The sequence below is a fragment of the Petromyzon marinus genome, chromosome 22, assembly GCF_048934315.1.
Source record: "Petromyzon marinus isolate PM22_M1 ecotype Great Lakes invasive population chromosome 22, UKy_Petmar_22M1.pri1.0, whole genome shotgun sequence".
Classification (NCBI taxonomy): Eukaryota; Metazoa; Chordata; class Hyperoartia; order Petromyzontiformes; family Petromyzontidae; genus Petromyzon; species Petromyzon marinus.
In genome coordinates this window covers 14,309,478-14,318,000 of record NC_133688.1, presented here as the reverse complement: position 1 = coordinate 14,318,000, position 8,523 = coordinate 14,309,478, and the positions used below count along the sequence as shown (strand labels likewise).

The 8,523-nt window shown below is 41.5% G+C and overlaps 1 long non-coding RNA gene across 1 annotated transcript; it reads right to left on the bottom strand.

Annotated features, from left to right (window-relative positions):
- Positions 1–1,026: 1,026 nt before the first annotated feature.
- LOC116944965 (uncharacterized) lies at positions 1,027–7,253 on the bottom strand. Its single transcript, XR_004403181.2, has 3 exons — positions 5,601–7,253; positions 5,083–5,277; positions 1,027–4,504 (listed from the first exon to the last, which is right to left on the bottom strand). It is a non-coding gene; the product is annotated as an uncharacterized LOC116944965 (long non-coding RNA).
- Positions 7,254–8,523: the final 1,270 nt, after the last annotated feature.

Here is an 8,523-nt window from a genome sequence, read left to right as displayed (position 1 = left end):
GCACGTGTCTCCGCCTAGTGGACAAACCGGATTGCAGTAGCCCAGCTTGAACTCAAGGCCGTAATTATAATATATTTTATGCTCAAAATGTCCCCCCCCCCGCCCCAATATATTGCTATAAAATAGATTTCTATTTATATGATTGTGGTTATGGTTGTACTTTATTAATCCCTAATCTCTGTCATTACATACAATGAAACAAGAAAAGGTAAAAAAAAGAAAAAACAGAGCAATGTAATACTATACACTATTAGACATTATTGTAAAAAAAAAAAGTCCATCATATGTGTTGGTGAATTTTAAAATATTTTAGGCAGGAAATTCGTTTTCAAATTTAGACTTTTTTCTGGGGGGGGATCCCCATAGCCCTTGGAAGATTTGGTCCCCCCCCCCCACAATGTTGACTTCATGGCTACGGCCTTGCTTGAACTTATACTGTGTTGGTCACTTTTTCCACGTTACTTCGTCATAAAGGTTCCCGGTATCTTGAATGTCGGTCAAATACATAGATTTTCCAATGTCACCTGTTGGCCAGGTCTGGTTTGTTTTGTAAGCAGTGCAGCCATTCTGATTTTTTTCTTTGGCATATACATTGCATGAGTAAAACTTACGTATTAAATGAGATGAAGGTTTGTATATGAAATACTAACTGTACGACCCGGCTTCGCCCGGGACTTGGATCCACCACGCCCGGCCGCCTTTGTCTCCCCAGTGGCGATGTTCTCACACCACACCAGTTAATCATTTGAGGCTGAGTCGACCTAGGGGAGGCCCAGGACCGGTTAAAATAATCGTCACCGGTGGTGGCCGTGAGCGGGAATCGAACTCGGGTCGCCGGGTTCGTAGCGCGGCGCGCTAACCGCTACACTACAATGCGTTACGCTTCCACATGCGCGGGTCACGTGACAGAGTTGACGTCACAGCTCGCTTGCCGTGCAAAAAAAATATGCATTATTGAGCTCCCCCCCCACCCCCCCCCCCCACAAAAAAAGTGTATTTTTTATAATTTTTGCATGGTGTACAGTCTGAAAAAAAAAGTACCCACATGGCAAATTTCCAGTTTGTTGCATGCTGGGAAGTACGCTAAACATTTTGAACGGACACACATTCACAACTTTGCCTTTAATATATAGAGATGTATATGTAAGCTTTACTTGTATCCACCATTTTCCATTGATATGATGTACAGCACATTAATTACAATGGCAATGCTTTGAAATGGAATCACATACTTGAAGTACAAAAATGTATCCGTCAAAAAAACAGGCAAGCCTAGAGTTGGCTGACTAGAATTAAATGGGCATAATTCTAAATCAGGGGTGGGCAAACCGCCTGATCCTATCCGCGTGGCGTACTAAAACCGTCACAATGACCACCGACTGAAAGAGAACCACGTGATGTGGAATGGTCACAAGGCTGGTTCGCTCGCATTGGTTGACGATGGAGCTTCTAATTCACAAATCTTCCTTGAGCGCCGTCGGAGTACTTGTGTCCGACTCTGCTGCTGAAAGCCATGCCCCAAGTCCCTCCGGCTTCCAGAGATTGTTCCCTTTTCAAATCAGGTGTACAGTGAAAAGTTTGGAGAGAGAAAAATTGCTGCGTGTTTATCGAACTTCACTTGAACTGTCTGCGAGCCACGTGCAGTTTCCCGAGTCGCAGTGCCAGTGCGACCACCCCTGTCCTCGTTACAGGATATCAAAATAGTTTAAGACGATATTAATTTTGGGTTAGATCGCATGCGATGTGTCGTAACCCTCCACCACCCGACGCAGCCATTAAGGTTTGTCACGTAAACAACGCGCCAATTAGTTCCTATTCTTTGGGTATTTCGGTAAAGTCACGTAGATAGAACAATACAATAATACGAATAAAAATAAAGTGAATACAAATAATTTTTAAAAAGAAAAAATATATCACGACGTTTCGATCGCAACACAAGCAATCGTCAACAGGTGAAAAAAGAGGGGGAAAAGCTGCTGACGCAGGCTGTTTTAAAGGTTTGAAATGGGTGTAGCCCAAGGGTCATAAACGAAGTAGGCGGGGCTAGTGATGTAAAATGAGAGAGATTAGCATGTCAATGTAAGAGATTAGCATGTCAATGTAAACGGCTGCTGTGTAAACGAAGTAGGCGGGGCTAGTGATTTTACAGTAAGAGAGATTAGCATGTCAATGTAAGAGATTAGCATGTCAATGTAAACGGCGGCTGTGTTCGTGTGAACCCGTTAATATAAAATCAGAGAGTCGAAAATAACTGCTAACATCGGAAGGTAGGATAAAAACATCACAGCCAGTTATGACTTAAACTGGTTATTCACTTTATTTTCATTTTTATCATTTTATTGTTCTATCTACGTGACTTTACCGAAAGACCCAAAGAATATGAATTCCTGCAGCCACGAAAGCTTTAAGTCAAGATTTTATATGTTACTACTTCAGCTCACTGATGTATTGGAGAACAAATCCACATTTACAATTTGAATACGACGTTTCGCGGGTAATTACATCCATCATCATAGGGCGATTTGCCAGAATAGTGGATTGCTTTACTATTGCTTTATTATGAATATATCAAAATAGTTCCAAGATTGGGAATTCCTATGTAGATATTTTTAACAAATTGTATAAATAAGGTAATACTTCCCAAACATAAAACACAAACTAGCAAATTCTTGGTTCTTTCAGTAAAGTCACGTAGAAGGGAAACAATAAAATAATAAAAATATAAAACAAAAGCAATCATCATCACACCTGATGATGATTGCTTGTGTTGCAGTCGAAACGTCGTGAGAATTTTATTGTTTTATATTTTTATTATTTTATTGTTTCCCTTCTATGTGACTTTACCGAAAGAACCAAGAATACGAATCCCTGCAGTCACGAACGCTTTAAAACAAGCTAGCATGCTAATAATGTGCAGCTCATTCTTGGTTCTTTCGGTAAAGTCCCGTAGAAGGGAAATAATAAAATAATAAAAATAAAACTATTAAATTCTCACGACGTTTCGATTGCAATACAAGCAATTATCATCAAATTTGAAAAAAGTGGTCACTTTGAAAAAAGTGGTCACTTTTTTCAAATTTTCCTGCAGTGGTTTTTACACCTGATGATGATTGTTGCAATCGAAACGTGGTGAGAATTTAATAGTTTTATTTCTATTATTTTATTATTTCCCTTCTACGTGACTTCACCGAAAGAATCAAGAATATGAATCCCTGCAGTCACGAAAGCTTTAAATCGAAAATTGTGCAGCTTGTTTCAGAAACAAATTTGCAGGTGTAAAGTTATGCATGGGCACTGAATAAAGGACTGTTTGTAAAAGAAAATATGTTCCAGAATGTGTGATTTTTGCAGGCCAGCATCCGTGGAGAAGAAATAATATGGATCAGTGGAGAAACCTACAATACTCAAAATGTCCAGCAGATGGCAGGGAAGGACTAAAAGTGCCAGCATAAAGCGTGACTGTTTATCACTGGAGGGGAGGGAAAGTGGCACCTATCTTATATTTTCAAAAGCAGTGTTCAGTACGACTAGAGCGATGCTGGACTTGCGCCGAGAATTACTGAACCATGCAAATATCTCTCGCAGTGAATTGTATGATCTTGTCCCTGGTGACCAAGTTTTATATATGCACATATTGTTAATTCACCTCATATACCTGAAAATTGTCATGTTTTAGCCAGACATTTGAAAAGTTCTAGAATACATATTTAAGACAATATCTTCATGCCTCGTTTGCATAATCTACAATTCTTGAAAAAACTAATAATTTCAACACAATTACTTAAACGACAATAACACCCATGACTATCTGCAATAATTCAAAACAAATGAGACAGGCATCGTAAATTGTTTACGACTAACTTTTGATTTAAAAAAAAAGCTGCCATAGGACAATGTTCACGTTTCAGATCCATGCTATGGCATAGATCTGAAACGTGAACATTGTCAAAGAGTTAAATAAATAAAAAACAGCCGGGTTGTGCATAGAAAAGGATGGAGAGCAGCATACTCAAACACCACAATGCAGGTCACACAACACTTTAATATCTGCTTCTTCTCTTCCACTTCGGGATCCTCTGCCATGGTCTATTTTACCAAGTTCTTGATACCCTAGTTCAATTCAAGAAACGTATTGCAATGATTACAACGACAACAAGATAAACGGTTTTGCCCGTTCCGGCAATGTTCAAAAGCCTATTTCAAGGCATCAAGTCTGCATTTACCACAACATGCTTGTGATACAAACATGCAAACAAACATGCTCTAATAATGTATGCGTTGTCTTTGAAACTGATCGGCCTACATCACATGCCGCCTCCTTCATGGCCTTATCTCACCAGTGTTAGATCAGAGGATGCCAAAAAGGCGAACAGCACCAAGACAAAATGGTCCCATGAACGTATTACAACTCACTGCATGTTGCTGACGGGCTTGGCTTCGTGGGCTTTTGGGCACGTGCTTAGCAACCACGATAAAACACATACGTATTTGGTTGCATAGAGAGCTGCAAAGCACAGAAATGCAGAATTTATCAAGAGCCAAGAAGTGTATGGAACGTATTGTCCTGACTTTATGCACTGAATATTCATAGAATAACAGAACAAATTCCGCACAAAAAAATTACAAGAGCAATTAATAAAAAAACGGAGTAAATTGTATAAGCACAAGCACACTAGAGCAATGATAAATTATAATTACTCCCCGAAGCAAGTCTATGTGTTTGATTATTGTTATCTTGGTAGCGAAAATTATAATGGAATATACTCGATAAAGTCAGGGGCAATCCCAGCTGCGGCTCACATACATTTCCGTGGCCATACAAAACATTTTGGCAAGGCTACATATCATACATTGCATAATTTTAGTGAATGCTCACTCGGGGCAGTGGGTATTTGCACCAGCGGTTGCGTATCCCTGTACGGTATGTTAGTCAGTAGGTTTCCATAAAAGCGAGCCACCACCATCGGCACGCTGTGACTCCTTTGGCATTTTATGTTTTCATTTCTAAATTGCCCCATTTGAGGTCCTCCGTGTCCAACTTAGAGACTTCTCCTCTTTGGAAGAAAAAAGAAACGTCATTACCTTCAACCAGCGGATGGTTGCCAACTCCTGCCCGGCGTTCTCTCCCTCGTTGCTAACTCCGATGCGATATTTCCCCCATTATTTTGTTCTCATCTTCACAACTTTGCAAGTGAGATTCCCATTACGATGGAAGAGTGTTGTTTTGCTGCCATTTAAAAGTTGGTGAATTTTCTTAAAGCTCGCACAAACCGAGGCCTGAATAATATACATGCACAGAGAAAGTGCAACCAGCCAGCAAAACCTTTTTTTTTCATATATATCATTAGTATGACTAAATGTTGTATATATTGGACTTTAAACACCAAACAAACTACATTACAGTACTGTATTGCATAACAAAGTACTACCTGTGAGCGTGCATATTTCAATGCATTACTGTCGAACAAGTACAAAAATAAACCTTCAACTTATACCATCACCAGCCATTTTTTTTTAATCCACTGCTGGACAATAGACGCAACCAGAAACCGCAGCAATCTCACGACGTCCCGAGGTGCCACGATCCCGTTCTCACTTACCGCACACGCGCGAGCCGATCCAATTTGGTCCAGCACAGCGGAGTTCGTCCTCTCAGATGTTGTTACCCTCCCACGCCCGCCGTCCGTCTCCCATCTCGTCGACCGGCGATGCGTCCTGCCCACGCCGACTTGCTGTGCCAAGCAGGTCAACAAGGTCCCTCGAACGTGGGGCCACGTGTTCCTTCCCTCGTTCCGTCCACTCCAAGCGTGCGCCTGCTCACGCTTGCGTTGCGCACTCGTCGTTGTGACGTCACCGCAATACCAGCCAATGGGGAGGAACCGCGGGGCGTCGGTTTATGTTTTGCTTGACAAAGGGCAGCAAATGTTGATTTAAAGCTTTCGTGACTGCAGAGATTCATATTCTTGGTTCTTTCGGTAAAGTCACCACGTAGAAGGGAAACAATAAAATAATAAAAATATGAAACAATAAAATTCTCACGACGTTTCGACTGCAACACAAGCAATCACACCTGATGATGATTGCTTGTGTTGCAGTCGAAACGTCGTGATAATTTTTATTGTTTAATATTTGTATTATTTTATTGTTTCCCTTCTACGTCACTTTACCGAAAGAACCAAGAATATAAAGGGAAGCAAGGTTGTGCTGAATACAAAATAGAGTGTGAGCACCACTGAAATCTTGTTCAACAAATCCACCGAACAAAAGGAAGTTACCCTTGGAGGGACACAACTGGAACGCAATATAACAATGTGTACAATTGTTGAAGGCAGAGCAAGGTCAAAATTATGACATAAAGAGGCGAGCGAGAACGAGATGGAGCGCTGTTGTATGATGAAAAAAACATTTGGCATTGAAAGAAAAAAATAAAATTCATAATGAAAAATAACAAAAAAATTAACAAAAGCTACAAAGTACGCAGAGTAGCATGGAGAGATGCACGCTGGGAATTACACTGAGGGGCGGCAAAGAGGGACATGCATATAAAAGAACAATATGCTCGCATCATATTGACTTGAGACCAAGCAAGACGATTGCTGGTGAGCAAGACTGGTGATGGAATGGAAGGCAAACGACAAAGAGGCTTCCAAGTGGAATCGGCCACTGTGGAGATGGAGCCTTGAGATCGGTCCACGTGCGGTTCGTGTGCAAGGGCGACAGAGATTGTGACATCGCATGACTGTGAGGAATGGCAACGACCAGGGGGTGGTGGTGGGGGGTAGGCCTTCGTTCAGCGGTGGCTAGATCACGACTGATGATTATATACCATTTTTTTTGTGGACACTCTACAACGTTTAACTTTTAACTTCGCATCGTGACAGCTCTTTGGAAATTACGCAATTAGCATTCTGATCAACGGCCTTGGGGTTTGATTCCAGCGAGCGAGCTTTGTCAGCTCGCTCGCTACTAAGTACGAGGTACATTTGACATTTTATTCAAGGAACCCTGCTGCCTTGCCACTGAACATTAGCGCATTGATGCAACCCAGGGGTTTTTTTGGCCATTAATGTGTACACTTTATAGGACACCGTGTCCTCTTTGAGTTGCCTAACAAAAACACAAAGGCGCAGTGCCCTCTTCCTGGCACACGACTTGGTAAGCCATGTGCACTGCGTGTAAACATTTCCAGCCCAGAATAGAAAAATAAAACACATCGATACCGTGAATGCATACAGAATACTGGTTATGACAACACATTATTCCGACCAAAAATGTAATCCCTGGACATTTCAATTGCACAACATAACCATTTGCTTTTTAATTTCCAGACCCGTGCGGTTCCCATTCTATTGGAAATACATGGAAAACCCGAGGTCGATGTTAAACATAAGGTCACACGATTTATTTGCATGTATCCAATGGAAATTCATAATCAATAAATCTGAAACTGTACATTTCAATATGAATACCACTTGTTTAGCTATTTTGACTTGCACAATATAAAAATGTTCATCAGCAGCCCTTTTAGTCAATCTGCTGCTGGATGAGGGCCTCCCCACGCCGTGTGGATCTCGGGGGTCATTTGGCCATACTTCGTGCTGGTCAGTAGCGGGTTTGTAGAAACCAAACTAATAACTCAACTTTGTATTATACCAGTGAAGGCTCACTGAGTTATTTAGCTGTATTTCAGAAGTGACCTGGCCACAAGTGATAGTCCAACGAAGTAGCTTATCGTCATGTGGACATTTATCTCAGCCAAATACTCTAAACGCATGTTATTTTCTAAATGCGGATTGAAAAACCGGAGGACCTGGAGAAAAATCCATGCAACCACGGGGAGAATACACAAACACCAAATATGGTTGTGGGGGTTGTTTTTAGGTTACTTCACCATGCTGGTCATTCCTGGTTGCAAAAGGCTGGGTGGAAGCATAGACATGGGAGTACAGAAAGTAGATTACAACAATGTATTTTTCTGCACCACCCTGGGCTGACCACCACGTAGCCCCACGGCCTATAACAATCCATTGTGTATGATGGGCACCCATCCAAGGACTTATCCAGGTTCAACATTGCTTAGCTTCTGAGTTCAGGTATTTTGTGGGTGATTTGGTTCCAGGCATTGCAACCTTAAAGGACTACAAAAAGATCCCCACGCTTTCTTTTTTTCAACAGAGGCGCGTACGGCTCGGTGCAATCTTTTAAAAAAATAATAATAACACCTAACTTAAAACTTTTTTTCTCGTAATTGAGTTTTTAAAAAAATGCATTTGAGAACAGAGTTCCCAAAAGCGCAAATATCACGGTAAATTTGAAACGTGGTGTCATCGTGAGCAGATGGGCGACTGAAGCGGAGAACCGCCAATAAGGTCGCGCAGTTATTGAAAGCGGTAATTAACGGCCTAATCACGCATGGGGCAAGGTGACTCCAGCGTTGTGTACCTGCCCATTACATCGCAGCTGGGACAACGGATTTGTGCTTTCTCAGGGTGACTCGCAAGCGACGTGAGCGGCCAGATGGCC